This window comes from Herpailurus yagouaroundi, unplaced genomic scaffold (assembly GCF_014898765.1).
Source record: "Herpailurus yagouaroundi ecotype Mexico unplaced genomic scaffold, PumYag 161, whole genome shotgun sequence".
Taxonomy (NCBI): domain Eukaryota; kingdom Metazoa; phylum Chordata; class Mammalia; order Carnivora; family Felidae; genus Herpailurus; species Herpailurus yagouaroundi.
In genome coordinates this window covers 7,673,127-7,697,970 of record NW_024412402.1, presented here as the reverse complement: position 1 = coordinate 7,697,970, position 24,844 = coordinate 7,673,127, and the positions used below count along the sequence as shown (strand labels likewise).

Sequence of the window (24,844 nt, the reverse complement as noted above, 5' to 3'; positions counted from 1 at the left end):
CAGTCAAGAGACCATGATTTGAGGACCACCGTCTTACTAGTTTATATGCTCACCGAGAATCAACTTCATGGGTCCTCAGACCGCCTCAAAGAAAATGTTTCAACTTGACACCAAGAGATTAGCCAACGAATGTATAGCTAAATGTTTTCTTTTTTTTTTAATTTTTTTTTTTTTTACTTTTATTTATTTTTGAGACAGAGAGAGACAGAGCATGAACTGGGGAGGAGCAGAGAGAGAGGGGGACACAGAATCTGAAACAGGCTCCAGGCTCTGAGCTGTCAGCACAGAGCCCGACGCGGGGCTCAAACTCACGGACCGTGAGGTCATGACCTGAGCCGAAGTCGGACGCCCAACCGACCGAGCCACCCAGGCACCCCTAAATGTTTTCAATTAAAATGTTTACAGCATCTATTTTTTTGTTGTTGATGGTTCCCACTCTAAGTCATGTTTTTGACTGACCAAATACATCTGGAAAGGCAGGCTGCTGTAGGAGGCGTGTGTGTGCAAATGACACAGGTGGAGAATCCTTTCCCACCGCGTTACGAAGTTATGAGTGCTGGGCCCTGTAAGAATACCCAAAATACATACAGAAAACCATTGTCTTGACAGAGACAGGGCTCGGGCAGCTGTGAGAAGCGATGAACATGCAGGAGTTTTAAAAAATACAACAGCAGGGATGTTCCAGCCAAGGTGCCCGGATTTGGCATGACCCACTTTATACCTAAGACACCAGAAGCCCAGGAAGATTGAGAGCCAGGCACTGTTCTGGGCCCTAGAAAAGAAACCATAAACAAACGTGTTCCTCCCCTCATTGAGGTTAAACTCATTTTTCTTATGAGGAACCAGTAACTTTCAGTATCGGTGTTGAACTTTTAAAAACAGGAGGATGTGTGGCTTCCTTGGTTTTAATGGGTGAACTTCACTGGTAGACGCATACTCAGGAAGGGGGTGGGGAGTGGAGTGTGGCCGGCGTCATTATGCCGTGTTTCAAGTGCAAACACGGTCGAATGAATGCCTGAAGTTTTCCTTAATTCTGACTGACTTTTCATTACTAACATAATGATTTGCATGCATGCATTTCCTTCCAAAGAGATGAAAAAATATGACCACTCACATACCCCCACGGTGTTTCGCTTGGGTGACTGCGAACACCCTAAACTTCCAGCTCATCCTCGCTTTTAGGTGTGGAAACGAGGACAGTGAGAGGGCCTCATCGTCATTATCAGATACCAGCCGGTGTTTATCAAGTCAGGCCCAAGGCACATGTGTCTTTGTTTTTTGCTTTTCTTGTTGTTTTTTTGTTTTTTTGCTTTTTTTAAATGTTTGTTTATTTTTGAGAGAGACAACAGAGACAGAGTGTGAGCAGGGGAGGGGCAGAGAGAGAGGGAGACACAGAATCCAAAGCAGGCTCCGGGCCCTGAGCTGTCAGTACTGAGCCTGATGCAGAGCTCGAACCTGTGAACCGTGAGATCATAACCTCAGCCGAAGCCGGATGCTTAACAGACTGAGCCACCCAGGAGCCCCTCGTGACTCTTTTTTTTAAAAATATGTCCAGATCCTACCATTTTCTTCACTTACCACTCTGATTCAAACTATCATCTTGCATGTAGACCAATATTTTACCTTTCTAATTGCTGTAGTATCCTCACAGCAGAGGAAAAGCCCAAATTATGCCATGTTTCTTGCTTGAAACTTGTATTCCTTCTCATATTCAGGGGAAAGTCAAGCTCTAGTGTGTTCTACAAGATCTTACATAATCCCGAATCTTCCTGTATCTCTGACTTCCTCTCCTACCACTCTCCGCCTTGCTCACTCTTATCTAGTCATTCTTTTTTTTTTTTTTCTTTTTGAAAACAACAATCTTATTTCCACTTGCAGGCTTTTGGTGCTTACTCTTTCTTCTACTTGGAATTCTTGCCTAGATCAATGACTGCTTTCACATCGTTTAAAAAAAGATTTTAACCTTTATTTATCTTTGAGAGACAGAGAGCCAGAGCACGAGTGTGGGAGGGGCAGAGAGAGGAGGAGACACAGAATCCAAAACAGGCTCCAGGCTCTGAGCTGTCAGCACGGAGCCTCATGCAGGGCTCGAACCCATGAACTGTGAGATCGTGACCTGAGCCGAAGTCAGACGCTTAACTGACTGACCCACCCAGGCGCCCCGTTTGGCTTAACCTTCATGTCAGTCTTCTGCAATGGGTTTTAATATTTCTATTGTTGATGGCAAAGTGGAGGCTTAGGTTACATAATGTACTCAAGGTCACAGAGCTCGTACAAGTGGCAACAGGATTTGAGTCTCAGTCCTCCTGACCCTGCCATCATTACCATAGATATACTTCCTTGTGTTCCTGGAAAACTAGGTCTCTCACCTGCATTTTGCACTGAGTGTGTTCCGTGGTCTTGAGGTACACCTGTCCTTGGTCACTACGGTACATGACCGATGGCAGTGACTGTTCTAGAACTGAAGGTGCCAGCTATTAGCTCATAGAAAGGAGCCATTTTTGAATGTTTGTTTTTTCTAATTGTGTGTGTTAAGTAAAGTGATTGGACAAACAGTCCTCTCCCGCCTGCTAATCTGCTATAAATCAACCTTCAGATGTTAATAAAACAAGTCAAGACTGACAAAGGAAGTTCCATTTGTATTTTAAACTCCCAATTCATCAGGGTCTCCTCCTTTAGATCTTCTGTGAGAGTGTCCTTGGTCTTAATGTAGCTGGAAGATAAAACACAGATAAAAGAGCCATTGTCTCAGAAGAGCATCAATAAAAAATGAATGTTGATCCTAATTGAGTAGTATTTAAACATACGGGGTGGAGGCAGCGGTCTGCAGGGAGCATCTAAGTCTGTTAGAATTCGACTCTATCTCATCTTGCCCCTCTTGCTACTGTGCCCTCACCACCCAGCTGCCTTAGGAGAATGTAAAGTGTCCCGCTGGGATTGGAAAAGAGATGTATAGACCCAGACTGCAGCAGATCCCCAGATCTTCTGCTGTTCTTGTCCTTGCTTTGAAACAATGCACTTTCTCCCTCTTTATCTTTTTCGAAAATCTGTTTCTAAAATGTCATTCCATTGGCTCATTTTCTCTTCTGTCCTTTTCCTGGCTTGGCTGTTTCCATTGGTTCCTGGTAGCTTCGTCTTAACTTCCCCCTAACTGTCATGCTGGGGATAACAGAATGAGCGCCCAGGGGCCAAAGGTGAGGCAATTGGAACACTAATATTAATAACACTAGTATTGGATTATAAAGTGAAGAATAAAATAAACATCCACTTGAGTCCGTACTAATCTAAATAAATGGCGGAGGAAATAGGAGAAAAGGGAAAACTCTACACAGAAGAACTTCAATGAAAGGGGCGAGAGAAACAAAAAATTGCCACTCGAACACCACAGTAGTAATAACTGCAGGCAGGATCCACCAGTGAATGCTCAAGCGAATGAGTGAAAGTTTAAGGAGAAAAATAGGATGGTCACATGGCCTCAAAGTATCTTCCCCCAAATATTTATTAATTGCTCTGCTGGTCTTAACAGGCACGTGTGTTCACAAATTCTTTGACGCCTCTCCCTCTGGGAGGTGCAGCTGAATACCCCTCTTTCCCGTGATCAGAGTGGCTCTGATCCTACCAAATGGAAGGGGAAAAGTAGTCATTTCCCGCTGGAGAAGCCCGGCCTGTGTCACCTTTGCCACGGGCAGGGTTTACATCACGTACCTCTGTATCCCCCAGTACTGATGGGAGGAGGAGGGCCCACCACCTCTGCCGTATTCTTGCCTAAAGCCATGATTTCAGCCCCTCAGGAGAGAACATGAAACCTGCCCGGAGGGACATTCTACTGGACCTTCTGACCAGTGCTTCCTGAGACTGTCCAGCAGATGCAGTAGTGTATCAGTAGTATCATACAATGTTAATTTCTTAGCTCTGATAAGTAAGGTGTTGACATTAGGGGAAGTATATGAGAACTCACTGTATTATTGTTGCCACTTTTCTAGAAGTCTTAAAGCATGTCAAAACGTTACTTAAAACAAACAAACATCTCAAGAGCACAGGGAAGCTTGAGGTAATGAAGTTGTAAGGTTAATTCTCTTATTACTCATTCATTCACTCCACAAATATTTGTTGCCAGATGCCAGATGTGGGGAATGCGGAGGATATAGTGGCAAAAGAGAGAAGTGGGCGCCCTTCCTTTGCATAGCTTGGTACAGCGCCTGATTCCAAGGAAATAGTTGCTGATCACCTGCTTCTCTTAGTGGCACAGTTTCGTGGGGCATGTGGCAGTTGGCACGAGTGTGGAAATGAGCCGAGTGGGGTGCTAGGGAAGCACAGGGGGCTGGCACATCACCCAGTCGTGAGACACCGTGAAGTTTCCCTGATGGCCCTTCGTAATAGGGGTACACCCATCGTTTAATCCTTCATTACAAGTGTGTTCAGTGTTTTCTATAGGAATCGCATACCTGTGACTTAAATTTTGAAGTTGATTTCATTCTTTTAGATTCTGAATGCCTTAAAAGTAAGAATAAAAATCATTTGTTTTATGTGCCTCAGATCCTAAGGGATGCCACAGAGTTTGTTAGGGGGTCAAAGGATCTTCAGTTTCCTTTAGGTTGGAGTCATTATCTTGAGTTATGTTTAGCAACAAAAAATACATAGCGCGGAGTAGATAGATGGCTGGTTCTTTAAATTGAATAGTAAAAACATAGAAGTACATGAAATTTTTGATGTTATGAAGATGCGCTCAAAATATGCTGAAATCAGAACCAATATTTATGCAGAAGGATTTTCATTGAAGCATTTTTTTAAATCGTAAAACTTAGACATGTCACTTCATATATATTCAGATTGTTTCTAAACGACTTTTCTGGGCTGCATCTATGATGTACTCTAACACAGTAATTAAGAATTTTAGACACACACATTCCATATAGAGCGAGAAAAAGGAACACACTAAAATATCAGTGATAATTATCTCAGAGTTATGGGATTTTCTTACTTATACTTTTTTGTTTTACTTTTACTTCCATCAGAATGTATGATTTAATAATTAGCATGAAAGTTAGAATTTGAGAAGGGTATTAATTCTTAAAATCGCTGGTGTAGAGGTCCCAGGACTCCTAATGCAGTCGTTGAATAACAAATGCTTTCAGTAAAACGAGAATCCTTCCAGAGCTCAGGAAAGCTAGGCAAAGGCAAAAATCATCACTTCGTAATAGCTTCATTTTTGTGCACTCTTTCTCAGTTTGCTTCTAAGTAACATATTCGGTGGTTTTTATGAAGGAGAAACCTCGTGCCCACGATAGGTACGACCTCGGGACCCTGGGCCCACCTGGTGGGTGCTGTCTCGCAGCTTACACATCCCTCTAAGTGCTGGAAACTACCTGGCCTGGGTAGCAAGTGGATGAATTGTACGTTGCCAGTTCCTACAAGATACCGATAGTGTCAATAAAAGCATTTGGCAATCTTTTTCTTAAAATTGATTTCAACGTGGGGAACGAGCACGGCCATCTGTCAGTGTCAGCCATCCTCATGCGGCCATTTGACCCGCTGTCAGCAACCGTAGCCATCGTCACCCTGAAAAGGTAGGTCTGACCTAGGCCACCCAGGGGCCACGAGGCGCAAAGATGGAGACCCTCTGGCCGCATTGGCAGCTTCCTGATACGGCGAGCTCAGGCTACAAACCAGGGAAGGGCAGAGTTGTTAGAGTGCTAAGCCCTGTTCGCCCAGGCTTCTTCTGTGCACGTGGGTCATTAGAGGCTGTGCTAAGACCGAGCCAGAGAAGTCAGTCCAAACACTTTCAAAGAAGAGGGTAAAGACGAGCTGTCATCCTGAGGATGGGCCAGACTGATGGAGAAGCCAGTTAATTGACTAAGGTGCCAGAGCTTGAGGTAGGACTGAGCAAATGGGAGTCTGGAACCAAGGTGAAATGAGGAGGAAAGGCGTCAAGCCAGGAGTGGGAGAGGGAGGTAACTGCGCAGAAGCGCAGCGGGGCGCTTAGCGTGGCAAAATCCCTGCCTGGAGTCCTTTGAGGAAACGCTCCTTTCCTCCACTTGGGCTGTACTCCATCTTAAAGGGGCAGGCCTCTAACAGGTTGGGGGTGGGGCGAGGAGGGGGGGGGGCCCTAGGCCTGTTTTCTTCTGATAAAGCACCTCTTCCCTTGGGAGGAAAAGAAAATCAGAAAGTTGACTTGCATGTTCTTAAAGATTAAAAAGTAAAATAAAACCAAAACAGATTTCTAGGGCATCTATAACTCTCATGTGGTTTTCTTATGTAGAGAGCTATAAGCATCTAAAAAATAAAAAAGGTGTGGGGTGCCTGGGTGGCTCCGTCAGTTGAGCTCGGGGCACGATCTCGAGGTTTGTGGGTTCGAGCCCCGCGTTGGGCTCTGTGCTGTTAGTGCAGAGGCTGCACTGGATTCTGTTCCCCTCTCTCTCGGCCCCTCCCCAACTGTCTCTCAAAAATAAATAAAATAACTTAAGAAATAAAAAAAGATGCGCCTTTTTACCTTTATTTTCCCCCAAGCTGGGACCTTGCCTATTGAAAGATGGATGGAGGCAACAAAAAAGTATAAGGGAACCTACGATACCTCCTTGGATTCGTCGAGCCCTTGCCTCCAGAGAGCTCAGATATCTCACTGATGTTGGTGGCATGTGTAACAAAAGTGGAGTTGTGGCCTCTCGGCCTCGTGTCCCAGTGTCCGTGACGAGCCAGGCTAAAGCCAGGGCTGGTTTTGGACCCAGGGCCTGGTTCTGAGCACCGCCATGTTACATGACCCAAATCTTAAACAGAGAGTTGAGATCCAAAGCCGGCTTGCGGAGAGGCTGTAGGGCAACGAAGCTGGTGACGCGGCGCACCTCCGAGTTGTCTCTTTGACCTGTTCACAGGCCTTTCATTGAACCTTGTTTACCATGCTTTTCTTGTGGTTTGTGACAGATAAGAACCGTATTGATCCCTAGCATCTGCTGGCAGTAACCTTTGAAAGGGCAGGCAATACATCACCACAGAATTGTATCTATCAATATCGGAGTAATAGAAAGACAGGCATGACATGTAATCACAACACTGCTGGCAGATCACAGATCGGAGGCGATACAGCACTAGGAATGGGCAGCAGAAAGGGGACACGGGTTAACGTTCGGATAAAGTCGGGGGGCTGACACGTAGATGGAAAGGACAAGATGTGGCCACGAGGAAAGTTCTCATGGGAATGGTCATCCCCCTAGAGACCTGGAGAAGTTCAGTATCTTGTCCACACCTATACAGCTAGCAAGCGGTGTAGCACCTCTCTCTGAGCCTCAGTTTCCTCATCTGTGAAAGGGCCCTGGGGGAAGGATTCAGCGAGATTATGTGTGCCAGTCCTCAGAGTGTGGTCCCTGGATCAGCAGCATCAGGGGCACCTGTGAACTTGAAAGAAATGCAAATTCTCGGGCCCTACCCCAGCCCTGCCAAATTAGAAACCCTGGGGCGTGGGGGAGGGCAGCAAGTGAGCCCTCTGGGTAATTCTGATGCGTTCCAAAAAAAGTTGAGCAGATGTGTGCAAAACCACCACCACAGTGGGGTGCCTGGGTGGCTCAGTCAGTTTAGCGTCTGACTTCCGCTCAGGTCATGATCTAGCGGTTTGTGGGTTCGAGCCCCACGTCGGGCTCTGTGCTGACAGCTCAGAGCCTGGAGCCTGCTTCCGATTCTGTGTGTCTCTCTCTGTCCCTCCTCCATTCACATTCTCTCTCTCTCTCTCTCTCTCTGAAAATAAAGGAATAAAATATTAAAATAACAAAATAAAAACCTTTCCTTTAAAAACACAAAACCAAAAAACTACCACCACAGTGCCTGGCACAGAGCTAGGGTTCAAAGCAGCAGCATTTCATTGGTGCTTTTATTATTTGCATTATTTAGTCGTACCATGTATACGAATCATTCTGTTTGTGAACTCTACAACCCTCATCGTTTTTTTAATCATTAGTATTCATAGGGAAATTAGTGGTAAAAAGAATCAGTTTTTTGACCGAGAAACATTTGTGACCTGTAACTGATGTCCTAGGACAGGATATAGAATTCCCGCAGTCCTGATTTATAAGGCAAGAGGACACCAGCATTCTAAAGGTTAATGTTCTCATATGTGCTTTGGACATATTAGTGCTTTTGACGTGTCGGGAAGCTTCCAGCCTGGACAGTGAATGGTGCTACAATTTAATAACATAAATGGAGTCTGTCTGATTCTGTAAAGAAACGGCCTTCCTTGGGGCCCAGAATATATAGTCCCTTCTGCAGTTACACTCACAGTATTTTTAATCATTCCATGTTTTTATTATATCCCAAGTACAAGGTGCTACAAAGCGTCCCCGGTGCTGGCAGTCACTCAAAAATTGACAAATCTAAAAAGTGAATAGAACAGCAAGTAGCCCATTAGGGGTTTTCTTTTTTTCTTTTTCTGTATTTAAAAAAAAAAAAAAAACTTTTTTAAAAAGAAAAACTACCTTATAATGTTGAGAGGGTTGATTTTGGCATCTTATCCATGAAAAGTAGTAGTAATAAAGTTGCCCGATTGTTGGTCTTTTCTCTGCAGAAATTATGGCTGAGCACAACTGTGGGGGTTTAACTGTGTTTCCATGAAGTACGTAATTCACACTCTAAATGTGACAAGCATGACTGCCCATAAACCTAACGACTTTTTTAAGAGCCCAAAATTCAGAACATTATTCTCTCTGAAACTGCACTTTAGTAACCCAGCAGAAAACCGTTCAGAGATCTGCTTCCACTGCAGTAAAGGCATCTGGGCGCGCCAGTGGTAAAAATGCCGAAAGCCTTCAGACGAGAACAAATCTGTCGCGGGAATGAAGTGCCAGCCAGTTGCGATTGCCCTATGTTAAGAAATAGAAAGAACAGAAGCTGTAAGACGTGGCAAGGACCATTGTGCTGCCCCACGCTCCTTCCCCCACAACCAAAAAAAAAAAAAAATTATAAAGGCTTATTTGGAAACCTACACACGGGTTGAAATTCTGGGTACGTAAAGCCTCAGAATGTTAGGAAGCAACTCCCCCAAGCTTTTCAAGGTGAGTGTTCTGAGCAGCTGTTAAGGATGCCATCAGCCTGGTCCGGGTGGCAGGGCGCATTCCGGGCTGATGCGTGGATGTTCATTAAGAGGCCACGGGGAAGTGACACTTGCTTACCTCTTCTTCCCCTGAGCGTTCTACGAGGCTCTTTCTGCGCCCGCTTCTTTTCCGCCTCCAGCTTAAGGCTCTTACTGTTTCTCTTAAGCTTCTGTTTATGTCATTACCTGTATTTTTGCAGCAAATTTTATCTACAGACGCAGAGTGAAAAGGCCCGCCGTGATGGGTAGGAGAGCTTTTTTCTCCCCTCCCTTCCAATCACGTAGTTGGATTTCATCACTTTTGTCGCAACCTCAGCAGCCTCTTTGCGGTTTTCATTGTGGACCACTTGCTTTATTTCCCTATTTGTTGTTTTGTCACCACCGGCTCAACACGCACTGGCACAGAACATACAGTAACAGTAAAACCGGAGAAGTGAAAATGAAGCAGGTCCCGCGTGTGAACTGACAGACCCACTAGGTGGGAGCTTGCCGGCTACAACAGTTTTTGCAGCGGAATGCACGATAACGTGTTGGCTTTGGTTGCAGTCGGGTAGCTGTTGTGGGAGAGGATTTTTCATTTGTGTAACGGTTCCTCTGTGAAACTCGGGGAAGAATACTAGATTCTAGTTCCCGTTGACTTTGAGAATGATCCGCATCAGTTTATCTTTGCGCGAACTTGAATGTTTCAAATCTGTTTTTAAATACGAAGTTGCTGAGGAGCCCCTGGGTGGCTCGGTCGGTTGAGCATCCGACTTCAGCTCAGGTTGTGATCTCGCGGTTCATGAGTTCGAGCCCCGCATTGGGCTGTATGCTGATGGCTCACAGCCTGGAGCCTGCTTCGGATTCTGCGTCTCCCTCCCTCTCTGCCCCTCCCCTGCTCACACTCTGTCTCTCTTTCTCTTAAAAGTAAATAAACATTAAAAACAAAACAAAAAGGGGTGCCTGGGTGGCTCAGTCAGTTGAGCGTCCGACTTGGGCTCAGGTCATGATCTCGCGGTCTGTGAGTTCAAGCCCCACGTCGGGCTCTGTGCCGACAGCTCGGGGCCTGGAGCCTGCTTCGGATTCTGTCTCTCCCTCTCTCTCTCTGCCCCTCCCATGCTCATGCTCTGTCTCCCTCTGTCTCAAAAATAAATGAACATTAAGAAAAAAAGTTGCTGGGGCGCCTGGGTGGCGCAGTCGGTTAAGCGTCCGACTTCAGCCAGGTCACGATCTCACGGTCCGTGAGTTCGAGCCCCGCGTCGGGCTCTGGGCTGATGGCCTGGAGCCTGTTTCCGATTCTGTGTCTCCCTCTCTCTCTGCCCCTCCCCCGTTCATGCTCTGTCTCTCTCTGTCCCAAAAATAAATGAAAAAAAAATTAAAAAAAAAAAAAAAAGAAAAAAAGTTGCTGAAGCCACATTTGTCCCTGGAGAATCACTTGGTAGTGCTTCATGACCTTCTTTATCCCATGACTCACTGATGCACCAGTTTCCTTGAAACAGGTTGTTAGAGGAACACACCCTGTTCTAAGGTCTTCCTTGGGTAAGCCAGCAGTCTCCTGTTTGTGCACACGATGTCAGGGAGCAATTAGAATTACTGGGCTCTAGGCCCGAGCTCCTCAGACCCTGCGTATGAATGGTCGGAGTCTGTTGTTAAAATGCAGATTCCGACCCAGGAGGCCGATATGACTTTGAGATTCTGTATTTTAATAACATCCCTGGGATTTACAAAACTGCCGCTGTTCCCACGCTGAATAGCGGGGCTCTAATGGGGGTGGGAGTGCGGGACACAGGTTCCCTGATCATGTTTCTGGTACCAGTGAGCGCTACCAAAACCCATCTCAGCGGCGAATAGCAGAAGTCATGAGAATGTGTGTGCACTCGCCTTGTAACTCCTTTATAAAGTTAGCTCGCTGCTGGTCTTTCCTGACCACGCCCTGGGCTTCCGTTGAGGTGACAAAGGAACAGTCATTCCCCTCTGCAGAATGGAAAACCTGCTGATGCGCAAGCCCATGTGCCTTGCTCGCCTCGAACATTCTCATCTCCTTGCTCTTTCTCCTCCACCCTGGGCTCTGCTGTCCTCTCCCGTACTTCCTGACCAGCTCTTATCAGCTGTGAGCACTCTGTGCAGGAGTCTCTTAACTGATCTTGGCTCAGGCCCTTTCCCTGCCTGCAGTCTTTCCTCCCTCTCCTCCTAGACATTATCTTTCAAAACGCAGGGGTGATCGTATCACCTCCTGGATTAAAATCGCTTACTAGCCCCCTATTAATTACAAGATAAAGTGCAAATTCCCTGGCCTGGCATACCATGCCCTTCAATACCTGGACCTAATGACCTTTCCAGAAAGCGTCCCTTCCTCTCACTTTTCAGAGCGCGCTACACTCTTCCCTTTCTTCTGAACATGTCATGATCCTTCTTTGAAATGTCTCCTCTTGCCCACTCTAGGACCCGTACCCCCCACCCCGAAGGAGTCGTCCCCCCCTCGGCCTCCTCCAGGCTCCCACAGCACATTAGAATGCCACTTCGTGTTGTCATTGTGCGTACATGTGTCCGTCTCCCTCAACATCGGGAACTTCTTGAAGCCGGGTTCTTTCTCCGTCGAGCACTAGAGACACAATACCAGGCCCCACGTCTTTCCAAGAGCCTTGTGAAAATGTTTGAGCCGTGCCAAAGAGAACTGTTGGCTTCAGAGCGAAATATGCGGTTGGAATTATCATTCCAAAAGCACAGTGACAGAAATCACTTGCAATTTTTTATTCGAAACTATACTTAAGGTGGGGCATGGTACACCTTAATCTATTTTTATTTCTCTCCTAAAATGAGAGTGTCCGGGACCTGTGAAGGTCTTAAAACAGCCCTTCACTTAGGAGCTTCATTCGAAAGCTTGCACCAAACGATCGCTGCGTAAGCCGACACTGTGTGATGCTTTGGAAACACAAAGGTGAAGAAGGAACCTAGGCCGGGGGGCACACGACCCGTGTGCCAAGTCTCCTGCAGCACAAATAGGCTGCTGGTCTCATCTGGTTCTCAGAATAACCTAGTGAGAGAGATACTTGTATGCCTGTACTACATGTGAGAAACCTGAGGTTTAGAGGGCTAAAGGAGCCTCTCGAGAGTCTGGCACCAACATTTGAACCCAGATCAGCATCAAAAGAAGGAGACAGCCCACAGAGTCTCAGTGTAGTGAGTGCGGAGACCAGGGCAGGTATAAGGCACCATGAGCCAGAAGCCTAGAAACCTGGGGAGACATCGGGGTTCCACAGAGAAAGCTAAAGACTTTGAGCTGGATCCTGCAGGACGGGTAGGGATTCCTCCACGGTCAGCTTCCCTGCTTTTATAAATAGAATAGTAATGGGTAGTTTGGATCAAGTAATGATAATATAAGAAATTAATGTCAATACCTAGTGTCAGTCCCCAATTTCTTTATTGATTTGCTTCTTACATCCAAGGGTCTATTTTTCCCTAAGAACGTCTATTAGTGTCAAAGTGTAATTGTCGAACTAAACCAAATATTATTTTGTCTATGCACTTTTCTTTCCTCCAGTGTCACACGAAGGGGGAAAAAATCACACCCCCTCACGCTTAGTAGCACAGCACTTAGTTGAAGGTTAGGTTTCTAAAGACCTCAGATACCCTGGACACACCCAGGAACTCATTAATAAGCAGGAAAAGGTCTCAACGCCAGTAGCTTTCGCAAAGCTCTTGCACTTAATGATAAAGGAAAGAATCGTCTGCGAGAGGTGACAGCCAGCACTGGAGGGAAGCGACAGAGGACACACACACAGGCCTCAGTGGCTGAGATTATTCAGAGAAGGGCCTGGTAATCCTACACATTCCGTTAACTCCTGGGGTCTTCCCTGGATGGAAGCACAGGACAAGAAAGTGGGGAGGTCAACAAGCTGTGTGGAAATTGCTTTTGTTCCATTTTGTTTGTTTTTAATATTTTTATGCTTATTTTTGAGAGAGAGAGAGAGAGAGAGAGAGAGAGAGAGAGAGAGAGAGAGAGCGCGCGCGCAGGGGAGGGACGAGAGAGGGAGAGAGAATCCCAGGCAGGCCCCACTCTGTTAGCGCAAAGCCTGACGCAGGGCTCACACCCACAAACCAGGAGATCATGCCCTGAGCCAAAGTCGGATGTTCAGCCGACAGAGTCACCCAGGTGCCCCTCGTTTCACTTTAATTGTGGCGTTTAGAGATCCAGTGCTACAGAAGGGTCACTTCTGTGCAATGTTCTCATCCCTCAGGATGGCAGCCAGGTTTTCCACTGAGAATGCTGTGTAACCTGACACCGGTGACCCTTCACATCCCGAGGACACAGGATTGTCCTCAGAACTACGCGTGGTCCTACAGTTAAATGGGGGAAACCCAAATACAAGTCCTGTGTTTAATGCTGTAAACTGAACCTAATTTCAGATATCCAGCCCTCTGCCTGCACGTGCTGTCTGCCTTATACTTTTCTTGGGACAGCTTTAGTTTGCCCTTTAACGTAAGTGATGAAGATGTTTTTAATTTGCTCTGTGTTGGTTTTTTTTTTTTTTAAGTTAGCCTTAAAATGAAAAGAATAATCGCAAGAGCTCTGAGATGGGAAAAATTGCAGTGAATTCTGGACAATTGTCAGAATTGTTGGAAGGACCTGGATATATAGACAGAGGCCGCATGGAGTTAGTGATGATGCTAATGAAGAAGTTGATGGAGAAGATTCTGTCACTTACTTAGCATTTTTTGGAGCTTACAAAAAAAATACCGTGACATGCGTTTCCTCCCTCGATTCTTCCAACAACCCCGGAGAAAGATACTGTTTACCCTTTCTAAATCTACAAACAGATTTAGACTTTCAGAGTTGCTCCCGGTTGTCCCACCAGTAGGCTTCAAACCACAGCACAAACTCCTGTTCTCCAAGTCCTGATGGTCTCATTTCTCCTCCAGTACCCACTTACGAGGGAAAGACCAGGCACGTGTCCTTGTCACTTGTCTCTAATTTCAGCGATTAACCAGCAACCCACACTCAGATGATGCTCATCAAGTCATCTTTTATGATGGCACCAGTGTAGATGGTTACAGCGCGTATCTGACTGACACAGGCTTTGCGGGGTGGGGGGAGGAGGGTCTCAACAGTCACGAAAAGTAGAATCTGGCATTCCTTTGGCCACTCTCCATAGACAGTCCGTTCTTCAGACCCTGACATCACGGGAGCTTTCTCACTCGCATGGCCCCTCCAGACTCAGCTGCGACCAGCAACTCAAGAGCCCAGAGGTGAAAAACACCACCACTTGCTTTATGACTGACAGAGGATACAGGGAATAACTTACCAATAAGGGCCTTAGTCACGGACCCCGATTTTCCAGCTAAGAAATTGTCAGTTCATATAATAGTCCAAAGCTACTTGGCTTCCTGGTAGGAGATGTGAGTAAGTTGAATGTCGCAGCATTATTCAGCACGATGATTATCATGGGTTTACAGCTGTTTCTTGCACAAACCATATTACACACACTCGGCGTACTCTCTAGAATGAGAATATGAAACCTCCATCGCCTCCCATCTCCTCGTTTTCTGTTTCTGTAGTAATGTCAGTTGAAGCTGACATTCACTCTAAGTCCATATCTGATGTGTTCCAACTGATATCCTCACTCGCTTGTCCTGTCGGCTCTAAGCTTTAAATTTGGAAGATTTTCAATGGCTCTTGTTGGCAGGGAAAATGAACGAGGAGATGTAGAGAGAGGCTTGCTGTTGCAGCCAAATTTCAGTCACGTAGCTTGTCAATACTAATGAACACCCTCGAAGCAGATACTGTAAATGCTTGAAGGTGCAGTTGAGCCGTCTTTGAATTCGGACCCTTTGGCAGAACAGGCATCTTTCCGCTAAATACCGAAGGGCCAGTGTTTAGGCTGTGGGTATAGAGCACGTAGAGCTCATCTTATGAGTGTTGCGATATTAGAACGCACTGATTGCTGCTAAGCTTCCCTTATGTGCTTAGAGTATTACTTTAGTTTTATTCCTAAATCACAGAAATGAGGTACAGCAGATTCTTCCAGTAGTTCCCCTCTGTTCTTTTGGCATCATAAAGCCTCATTAATATCGTGTAATTGTTAATAGCACCAGATCTAGAGTTAAATAGGCACGGGTTCGGGTATCGGTTCCAACCACTCAATTAACCTCGCGAAATCTGTTTCTTCGTCTGTATAATGGGGAGGATGCTAAAATAAAATGAACCCCATAGCGATTATTGCGAGGGATAAATGAGAAAATGTAAAGAAGCATAGCGCCTGGCACATAGAAAACATTTAAAAAATATATTAGGTATTGTTACCAGGCCGATGATTAAAATAATACCCCCTCAGGAAATAGTGGGAGCTTTCAGGATATTAAAAATTTTTTTTAAATAATAATGAACACTGTGGAAAAGAAATAATTTGTTTCTCTTGCCTCTAGACTTAGAGGAAATCAGTCACTTCCCTCTTCTTCCCTGTGTATAATAATTATTGTTACATGTTATAGCCTTGTGACTTTAAATATCTTATACTTATTGTTAGTCTTCTGACGTCCTGGAGGCAAATGTGAAGAAAAAAAGAAGAATCCGCTTTGAGTGAGTCCAAGCAAAAAATGACCCAAGTTTAATCATGGTACCTCTTATCAAAGGGAAAATGATATTAAATTAGGTGCTTAAAATCAGAGCATAAAAAATAAGCGAAGTACGTGGGCCCTCTTCATTGAGACTTGAGGTTGGAGTCCTAAGGAAATTCAATTTAAAGTATTTTACAGAGGAGCAGTTAGTAACCGCAACTGTCACAGACAGGCTGCATCTCTAATCAGCTTGTGACTTAGGGGCATTGACAAATATCACTTACGGAAAAGTAACCACAGTAGAGTAGGCCATCCACATAGCCTTGAAATCCTAGATTTTTCGTGTGGTTAGAAAAAGATGCAACATCGTATTTCCTTGCAGGGTGAGAGCTCACTGGAGGCCGTTGCAGTGTAGGTTACAAATGGTTGGGCTGTTAATAGGTCTTCTGGGGTAAGAGAGAAGTCCAAGTTGCCTTGAGTCTTTTTAGGAATAATATAACCTAATGTTTACATCTTCTTTTGTGGGTTTCCAAAAATTTCAGTATGTATTTTGAGTTTTAATCATGTAAATCTTCACCTTTAGTTATGAGTAGCATGTGGTTTGGGAAAAGTAGATAGCTCTGTATGTGAATTAAGATTGTCGATTCCCGTCATCCCAGGCCTGAGCTGGTGTGGACCCAAGACCACCCTGTTGGAGGGTGTGAGAGCCTGCGTTTTGTCAGCTACCAGCTTCTGTCTCCAGGATCCCTCCCTGGTGGAATATGATTTTCTTCCCCAAAGCCCATGCGCACAGACAGCAGAATTTCACACGCCCAGTTCTCCCTCTACGAAGTCGTCATTTGATCTATCCCAGGGAATAGAATATCGTATTATCAGTTCATTAGCGGAGCGGTTGAGGCACAAGATCAACAGTTAGCCTTCACATTTTGTCTAACAGAAATAATCTGTTTTGAAATGCTGGAACACCACCCAGCTTTGAATTGCTATGGAGCAGCTCAGTCTAAAACTGTTCATTTTTTTTTCTTCTTTTGCCATAAACGAGCATCACAGAATCAAATCCATTGAGAAGAAACTACTTGCTTTGCCAACGCAATTAGTTTTGTAAGAAGCCTCTGTCTTCAGATCGTTCTCCTCCAAAGTCCAAGTTGGATGGCGGTCGTTATTTTTTAATGAACGTTTTTAAGAGCCCCCTTTCTCCCAAGAGCCTCTAAGCAGATTTAGCAGGCTTAGAAGGCCTCTTCGCACAGGGTGACTTCATTGCCATCCTAACCAGCAAATAAAAGTGACTTTTCGACGTCGAGGGTTCCTTTTTTAATTCTCGTAAAACCTGTCCGCCGGGGGGGGGCGCGCCCCCCCCGTTTTTCTTCAGGGTTGGGCTCTCCTCCCTCCAAAAACAGATGCCATCTTTTTCATCAGCCAAAAGCCACAAAACCTGCCCGGCTCTGAAAAGGAAGTCGTGGCAAAAACAAGTCTAGGATTTTCACCTTTCAGTGTAAAGAGCCAAACAATTCAGTGATCATTACTCTTTTTTTATAGCTTATTTGTACGTTCATTTCTTTGATTGCCCTTCGTTTCCTTGATAAGCGAAATTTAGTGGAAAAGCTGGTTCTAGTCCTTAGTGGATGGCTAGGACTGCCAATAAACATCATCATAGAGGGTATTGCACCTCTCCATTTTATGGGATACGGCAGCTTAGACCTTAAGAGTCATAATTGCTTGGCCCCTTTAGTGCTGGGGGCTCTGATTAAAAAGTCCTATTGAGCTCAGAGTCTTTTAACAGGAAGGCAGCTAATGTGATGGTTACAATTGAAATAGCACAGGCACAGACACTATAAGTACTTTCTTTTGTCCCTGTCTTCCTTGGAAAGAGTTTTCACACCTCTAATCAATGTTTCCTTTCACACAAGAGATTCTCCTCCTATATGTAAATACCAGTTGGACTGTGCTTGACCTCAGCTCTTCAGCCCTAATGTTGAAAACCAATAGACACAAAGGTGAAAACAGCTTGATTTAAAGTTAAGACTCTGGGCGCCTTTGGTTCCGCATGGATCGGGGATCGCTCTCTTGGAAGCAAAGAGCAGAAACAGCAATTCTTGCAAAGGAGGTAGTACAAGATTAAAGGATTTCATGGGGACAGGGGGAACTTAACGTAATTCTTTAAAATAACGTTTTGTCCTCTTTTAAAACCCGATGGCTCCGGTTTCTAAGTTGATGGCAGAATTATCCAAAATCTTTTTACCAGGTAAATTTTGTTGGCCTTGGATACATCAAAAATTAGCCTTGGGAACCGTGGAGGTAAAATCTGGCTGTGCTGTTTCATAGCTACCCCTTCCAAAAGCAGCTTCAAAATACAAGGGATTTGCAAGGCCTGAGATTTGCAGAACTGGACCTTTGTATAACTTGGTGTGGTTGATGTTTAGTTAGACCCTGAGCTGAACGCGTTGTGGCCAGCCATGGCCACCAGCATCAATATTCTTGGCTGATCTCCCATTATGTGCATTTTGGAGTTAAAGGTGAAATTCCATCTTTAACCCCCTTGTGGTTTTCTGAACAGTGATTGATGAACCAGATGTGATTCCCTGCAGACCTTTCAAAGGGTAGATGAAGGATGGAATTTCAGCCTTTTTTTTTTTTAAACCAGGCCTTTTGCTTAATACAGCTTTTTAAATTAATGTCCTTTTTTGAATGCCAGGAAAACAAAGGGAATTTCTCAGAGTGCATGCAGCCTGACACAATAGGCCTTAATTGGTGTCAAGGAGATGTTACGATGAATGGGGAAATGCCCATTTAGCTGATAAGACTGAAAAGTGGAGCCTTGTTACGAGCTGTCATCTCAACGTGTATTTAAACTATAGCAAAACTGAAACATATTTGCCATATAGATCATAATGACTCCAAAGGAGCCATTATACTCTATTATGTAATTACATAATCAAAGCATGCATAGTAATCAGCTTTTGGAATTCAATGCTAATCAAACATACCTATAGTATGTGTTTAAGCTAAAATAGAGAGCGTTAATTTGCCATTAGTCAACTAAACAAGAATGTGTATACAGAATATTCATGAATAGCTTAATGTGGTGTCAGATGATATTTTTTTGTTTTGTATTCAGGGGAAATCAACAATTTTAATTGAAGAAAAAACCAGCACTGAGGAAGATTACTCTTTAGCTTGCCGTTCAAAAATTTGCCTCACCTTTTTTTAACTGATTATAAAAGGAGATTAGATTAAATTCGGTGTATTTTTCCTTCCAGAAGCTCAAGTGACACGACACTAATTCTATTGTAGGAGATTCTTAATGAGATCCTGACCATCTCCATACCGTAGGATATATAGCGTTCTAGATGCTACCTGTAAAACAAAGCTTAAAAAAACAAAACAAACAAACAAACAAACAAAAACCTTGAGCACCTATCCCTTCTGTAATTAGAAACAAATCCATAAATGTTATTCAGAAATAGCCAAGAACAGAAATACTTTGGTGACCCGTTAGGAGATGTGGCCTCTGCTTTTGGCCGGGCCTCAGTATCTTCATCCATGAAATGAGAGCGTTGATCCCCCCGTTCCTTTCAGTTCTGTTGACCTTTGATTTCATAAGCGTTCTGTGAAGAAGAAGGGGACACAAATGAAATGTTTTGGTCGATGTTGCAGTTATTTGTGGACTCGGTTTATTCGAACTCCAGGCTTATGAGCCGTGCAGTTCGCATTCGTAATTACTTTGACCAGGAGTAGCAGTCCTTGGAACAGACAATCGACATATTTCAACTTCACTGTTTGGGATAGCAGAACATGGACGGGGATCAAAAAGGTTAAGAGAAGCTTTGTAAACAGCAGACGGATTGAATGCTTTTGATTTTAAATAAATATTCAAGTATCCACAAAGGTTGAAGTATCACCTCTCTCTGAAATAAAGAATTATATTTACGTTGAAGTGGGCTTGCCCTTAACCTTGGTGCATGCTGATGGACTCCTCCTTTTGGACACTGGTTCTCACTGTCTCTCGTCTACACTTTGGATGACTGAAAACGTTCCTGTAATGTTTAAATGGGACTAAACTCTTTCATCAAGAGCCTTCGTGGCTTGAACTTCAAATAATTTATTTTCAAATTACTTTTACTGTAATTCTTATTAATTCAAATAGGTTTCTGATTTGATATAAAACGCTGTAAATGCAAGGAACAGTTTAATGAATTGAAAGATAGGATTGAGTCTTTTAAAGGAAATGTACAAAATATGCTGACAATAATTGCTTAGATAGAAATCAAATCTTAATGGCTTTGTTAATGATTTGTCGTGAACACTGTGTTTACGTTGACTTGGGGGAACATACGCATTTAGAAAGATTTTTTTTCCCTCTGGGTTTCAACAGAATCTTAATTTTCTTTTCCTGAAATGTACTCATGTCTAGTGCTAGCTCTCAGAAGCGTCCCAGGAATCACCAGGCCTCTGTTGGTGATGGTTTTGTTTGGGTAGAGGTAAGGGTTGGGCACATACTTTAACATGGTTATAAAAATGGGGATCTCATAGAAAGGAGAATGGAGGAAAGCCATTTGAAACTTTAAGACACAGAGGGCTCCAGATGCCTGGGTGGCTCAGTCAGTTGAGCATCCAACTTCGGCTCAGGTCATGATCTCGTGGTTCGTGAGTTCGAGCCCCGCGTTGGACTCTGTGCTGACAGCTCAGAGCCTAGAGCCTGCTTCAGATTCTGTGTCTCTCTCTGCCCCTCCCCTGCTCATGCTGTGTGTGTGTGTGTGTGTGTCTGTGTCTCTCTCGCTCTCAAAAATAAAGCAAACATTGGGAAAAAAAATTTTTAAAGACACAGAGGGCTCACAGACTAATAAAATATAAAGTTCTCATAAACAAGTTTTTTGACTCTTTGGAAAGTCTAAACTTAGATACCTCTTAGAGGAGAAGAATTCATAGTCCTGAGCCTTTAATTAGTGCAAAATTTCCAGAACTGTGGTGGCTCCTTGAAGTTAACGGCTATGTTGATCATTGGCAGGATTTTTTTTTTTAAACAATCTGTATTTTTGGTTTGACTTTTGCCTATTTTGATAGACAACCTGACTGTGCTGATTTAATGTGAGGTTCAGTCTAACATATAGCAGAGTTGGGGGGATTAAAAAGGTTTCCCTGATACGATTTTGCTACTGAAGGAGTAGGTCAGGGGACTCTATTTGCTCTTTCTCTGGGCAAACTATCTTCCCACTTAAGAGTGCTCGGCGTTCCTCAGTGTCAGTAAGAGTTTACATAGTTGCCATAGTATAAACCAAATTCTGTTCTAACTATGACTTGCCCTTTTATTATAGACTTGACTGGAGAGACACCCCGGTGTAAATGAAGTGCTTTCTTGATCAACAGCCAGGCCGCGGGGGCGAGCTCTCGGTGCTGGCCAATGCCCGCCATGCACCGGTAATAAAGGCGTTCTCCAGGGGCAAAGTGTGCTGAGTGCTGAAAGAGAGAAGCGGTAGTAAACAAGGTGTTTTACATTCAGGACAGTTTCTCTCTCATCTTGAAGTGTGTAATTGTGTTCTGGGTAAATTATGGAAATAAAAAAAAAAATATCAGAAGTTGCTCGTAGGGAAATAACCCTCTTTAAAAACAAGTAAATTTTCCAAGGCTGAGCCAGTAGAACCTTGGCAGCCGATCCCGATGTTGGCTGGCTAAAAACTACAAACCGTATGGGGCCAGAGAAGCTGACGGAACTGGTTCAAACCCCAGCTCCGACACTTAGCTGAATTACACTAGGAGACTTGTTTGAATGTTTCTGGGTCTCAGGTTCTTAGTCTCTGACGTGGCGATATTGAGAACTCCAGGAGTTTGAGAGGGAAACGTGTGCAGAGCGACCAGCACAGTGCCTAGCACTGTGTAGACGTGTGCTCCCTTCCCCGTTTCTCATCTGGGCTTCTGGCTTTGAGATTTGCCCCGTCACCCCCTTCAGGTGGCCATATTGTGGATGGAGTAGAATCCAGTCAGTGCTAGTGTGTGGTGTAACGCCATTTAAATAGAGCTTCTAGCAAAATGAGGTTTCAGGAAAGAATCCATGAGTTAAGCCACTTGAATAAGGGATTTATAAGCCAACGGCACCCCCACCCTCCCTCCAGCCCTAACCAACCCCGCTGAAATGGTCTTTACTAATCAAAAAAATTTTTTTCTTTTCTTAGACAATGTGCTTTGTCTGTCTTGTAAATAAATATCCTCGCAACTTCTAGTTTACTATGGGAAACTTGCTCGTGAGTGAACAGGCTTCTCCAGTGCCAGTGTTGTGTTTTTAGAAATGGGGGGGGGGGGGTAGGTAGCAAATAGAGAAGTTATAGGAAATACTGTTATTGGTATAAATTAAAATCCACTTTGATTCTGTCTCCTAAACCTCACCCGTGTACACGAATTAGCAGTCAAAAATGTCTGTACATGTCAGACATTGATCTGCCCTTAAAATAAATTACCTTGCTGTTAACACCCTTATTTAATGGCGACAGTATTTTGTACTTACTTGATTTCTTTTGCCCAGAACATGTGCTGTTTCTGCCTTGACAGTACATCTGCTAATTGAGTTTTAGAAAATCAGCAAGGTTTTTTTTTTTTTTTTAAGTGGATTATTTTAAGAAAGGCACCTATGTTGCCTGCATGTACCCTTCTACTCCAGATCAAGTTGTGTTTTGCAACAACCTAATTGTCATGATATCTGTTTCAAGGGGAAATTTATCAAGTCACAGTGCACCCTTCTGTTTGGAAGAAATATCTGAGGCTGTGAGCAGAAATTATTTTTACATAAAGGCTTCAGGCAGTTAAGAGTACTGACATACATATATTCTCATCACTGCCATTCACTTTCTTTGCCTCAAATAAATAGGTCATTATTACTCCGTTGCGGCCATCTTACGGCACCTCAAAGTATGGAGTTCTATTTAATATAACTGCTGTCCAGCTGATCCGTATAATTTATTGGTGATTTTTGCAGTGACGTTCTTGGGCCACCGTCAGCCAAGGCGCTTTGATCTCTTTGAGCAACATATTTCACTATCGCTTGTAATTTTTTAACATTAGTATTATGACCATGTTAACAGAGCTAGGAACCGTCATTTTCGGAGACATTGGATTTTAGGTTGGCTTTAGCAGTTACAAAAAATAACACAGTAATGATGATGGTACCACCGTGGATTTGCAGAGCACATTCTCTGCCTGCACACACAAGGGCAAAAACTCTACCTGAATGATTTACTCAGTGACAACACAGTAAAGGGATCTGGTCTTACGTTACTTAACTCTGAGTAATAATTAAGAATGTTCAGGCTTTTTGGGGAGCCTGGGTGGCTCAGTCGGTTAAGCGACTGACTCTTGATTTCGGCTCAGGTCACTGTCTCATGGTTTGTGAGTTGGAGCCCCACGGCCCTCGCGGAGCCTGCTTGGGATTCTCTCTCTCCCTCTCTGCCCCTCCCTCCCCTTTCTCAAATAAATAGATAAATAAAAGTTAAAAAAAAAAAAAAAAGAACGTTCAGACTTTTTAACAGACAAAACTCCTCTGATTCCGTTTTATGACCTTAATTGCTTAACACACAACATCATGGTCAACTTCTCTTTGTCCCCATCTCCTGTGCAAATGTTTGAGAGCCTTAACGTGGATGTAGACGCTATTCAGAAAGCATATACTAGCATGCCGAGGAAAGACTGAAATTAAATGGTATAGTTAGTTCCACAGAAACTGTTTTATTAGGGTCCAGTGGAACTGCCACTGACTTTAATAAGTTCCACTACCTACAAGGTAGTGGTGAGGAAGTGTAAGGCCTTGATTTATGTTGAGGGGATTAAGGCCTATCACCAGCTAGCCTTTCTTTAGGTTCCTCCTATAAAGTGAAGATTCTTATTTATGTTGGCAATAGATTTCTTTAGGTAGAGGAAATCTCTGCCCATGGCCCAGTAGACCCCAGTGGACCCCATTTGGTATTCTAATCTCCTCAAGGCAACTCCCATGACTTAAGACCGACCCAGCTTTGGAATTGTGCGGTTTCACGTCTCCTTAATTTTCTTACTGGATTGGGTTACCCCGAGGAAATTAGCGTGTTGTCCTTTCTGTACATACTCTTTCCAGGGCCAGTAAAGCCACCTTGAAAAGCTCGCTTGATTGGCAGGAATTCCCTTTTCCTTGTTCTTTTCTCAAATCTGGGACTACACCGCTCCCTCCAGCTGGCTTCTGAATTCGGTGTCTGTCCCAGTAATCCACAGAGGAAAAAATAAGCGTTCCTTTGTGGTTTTGGTTTTGGTTTTTTTGATCACGTCTTCTTTTTGTTGTTACTCTGTAACATTGTTCAGCCCACTAAGCTTTCAGTGCTGGATCAAGCTAGGGAATATTTACCCTCTCCGCTCACTGCCAGCCCTGGGGGCCTGCGTTAGCACACCTAGGTTAATTCGGTTTACTCCTCGAGCACCAAGAATTTTTGTTTTATCTGCGGCTCTAATAATTTTGTCCTTAACCCCTAGTCCTCTCCTTTCTAATCCTCTGTCAGAGGCTGGTCTGCTTCTAGGTGGATTTGGCTTAATGCCATCTCACACCCTTCTCACACTTCCTCGCTGTGTCCTGGCAAACAAGGATCCTTCAGCAGAAATACAATAGCAGGTGGATATCCTCCATTTACAACGATTGCATCTCTACTTATGTGCGCTCTCGCGCCCTCTCTCTCTCTCTTTTGCAATAGGATTTATTTTGACCTTTGTCTCTAAATGTGACAAAGTTGTTTTGGGGTTGTTGTTTTGTTTTGTTTTGTATTTTGGCGGGAGGAGTGAATAAACCACCCTGATCTGTAATTACCTAGAGAGCTTGAGAGGAGGGAGTGTGAGCCTTCGTTCTTGCACGCACACTACCCCCCAGCATGTGGAATTGCCTAATAAATGTTTGGATTTGACAACTACAGAAATGATGGCGATGAGGAGGGCAGCTCTCATTTATTCAGCTTTATAAGAAGCTAGACACAGTGCTAAACGCTTTATATTTATTACCTTTCTCAATCCTTCCAACGGCTCTGGGAGAGGGCTTTGAATTACTGTCCCCATTTTGCAGATGAGACACTGGCTCGGGGACTTGAAATAATTTACTTGAGATCATCCAGCCAAAAAGCAATCTTCCCGACCGACCTTTGTACATACCCATTGCCCATTCTGCATTTTTTGTTCCGTAAGTGAAGATTAGGTATCCGTTCCCCCCCCCCCCCCACATTGCAGCCTCTGAAAGGTTGGGAC

The 24,844-nt window shown here is 44.1% G+C and overlaps 1 protein-coding gene across 13 annotated transcripts in view; it reads left to right on the top strand.

Moving 5' to 3' along the window:
- Positions 1 to 24,844, top strand: part of CADM1 (cell adhesion molecule 1) — a 331,439-nt gene that overhangs the window by 238,055 nt on the left and 68,540 nt on the right. The window lies entirely within an intron of this gene.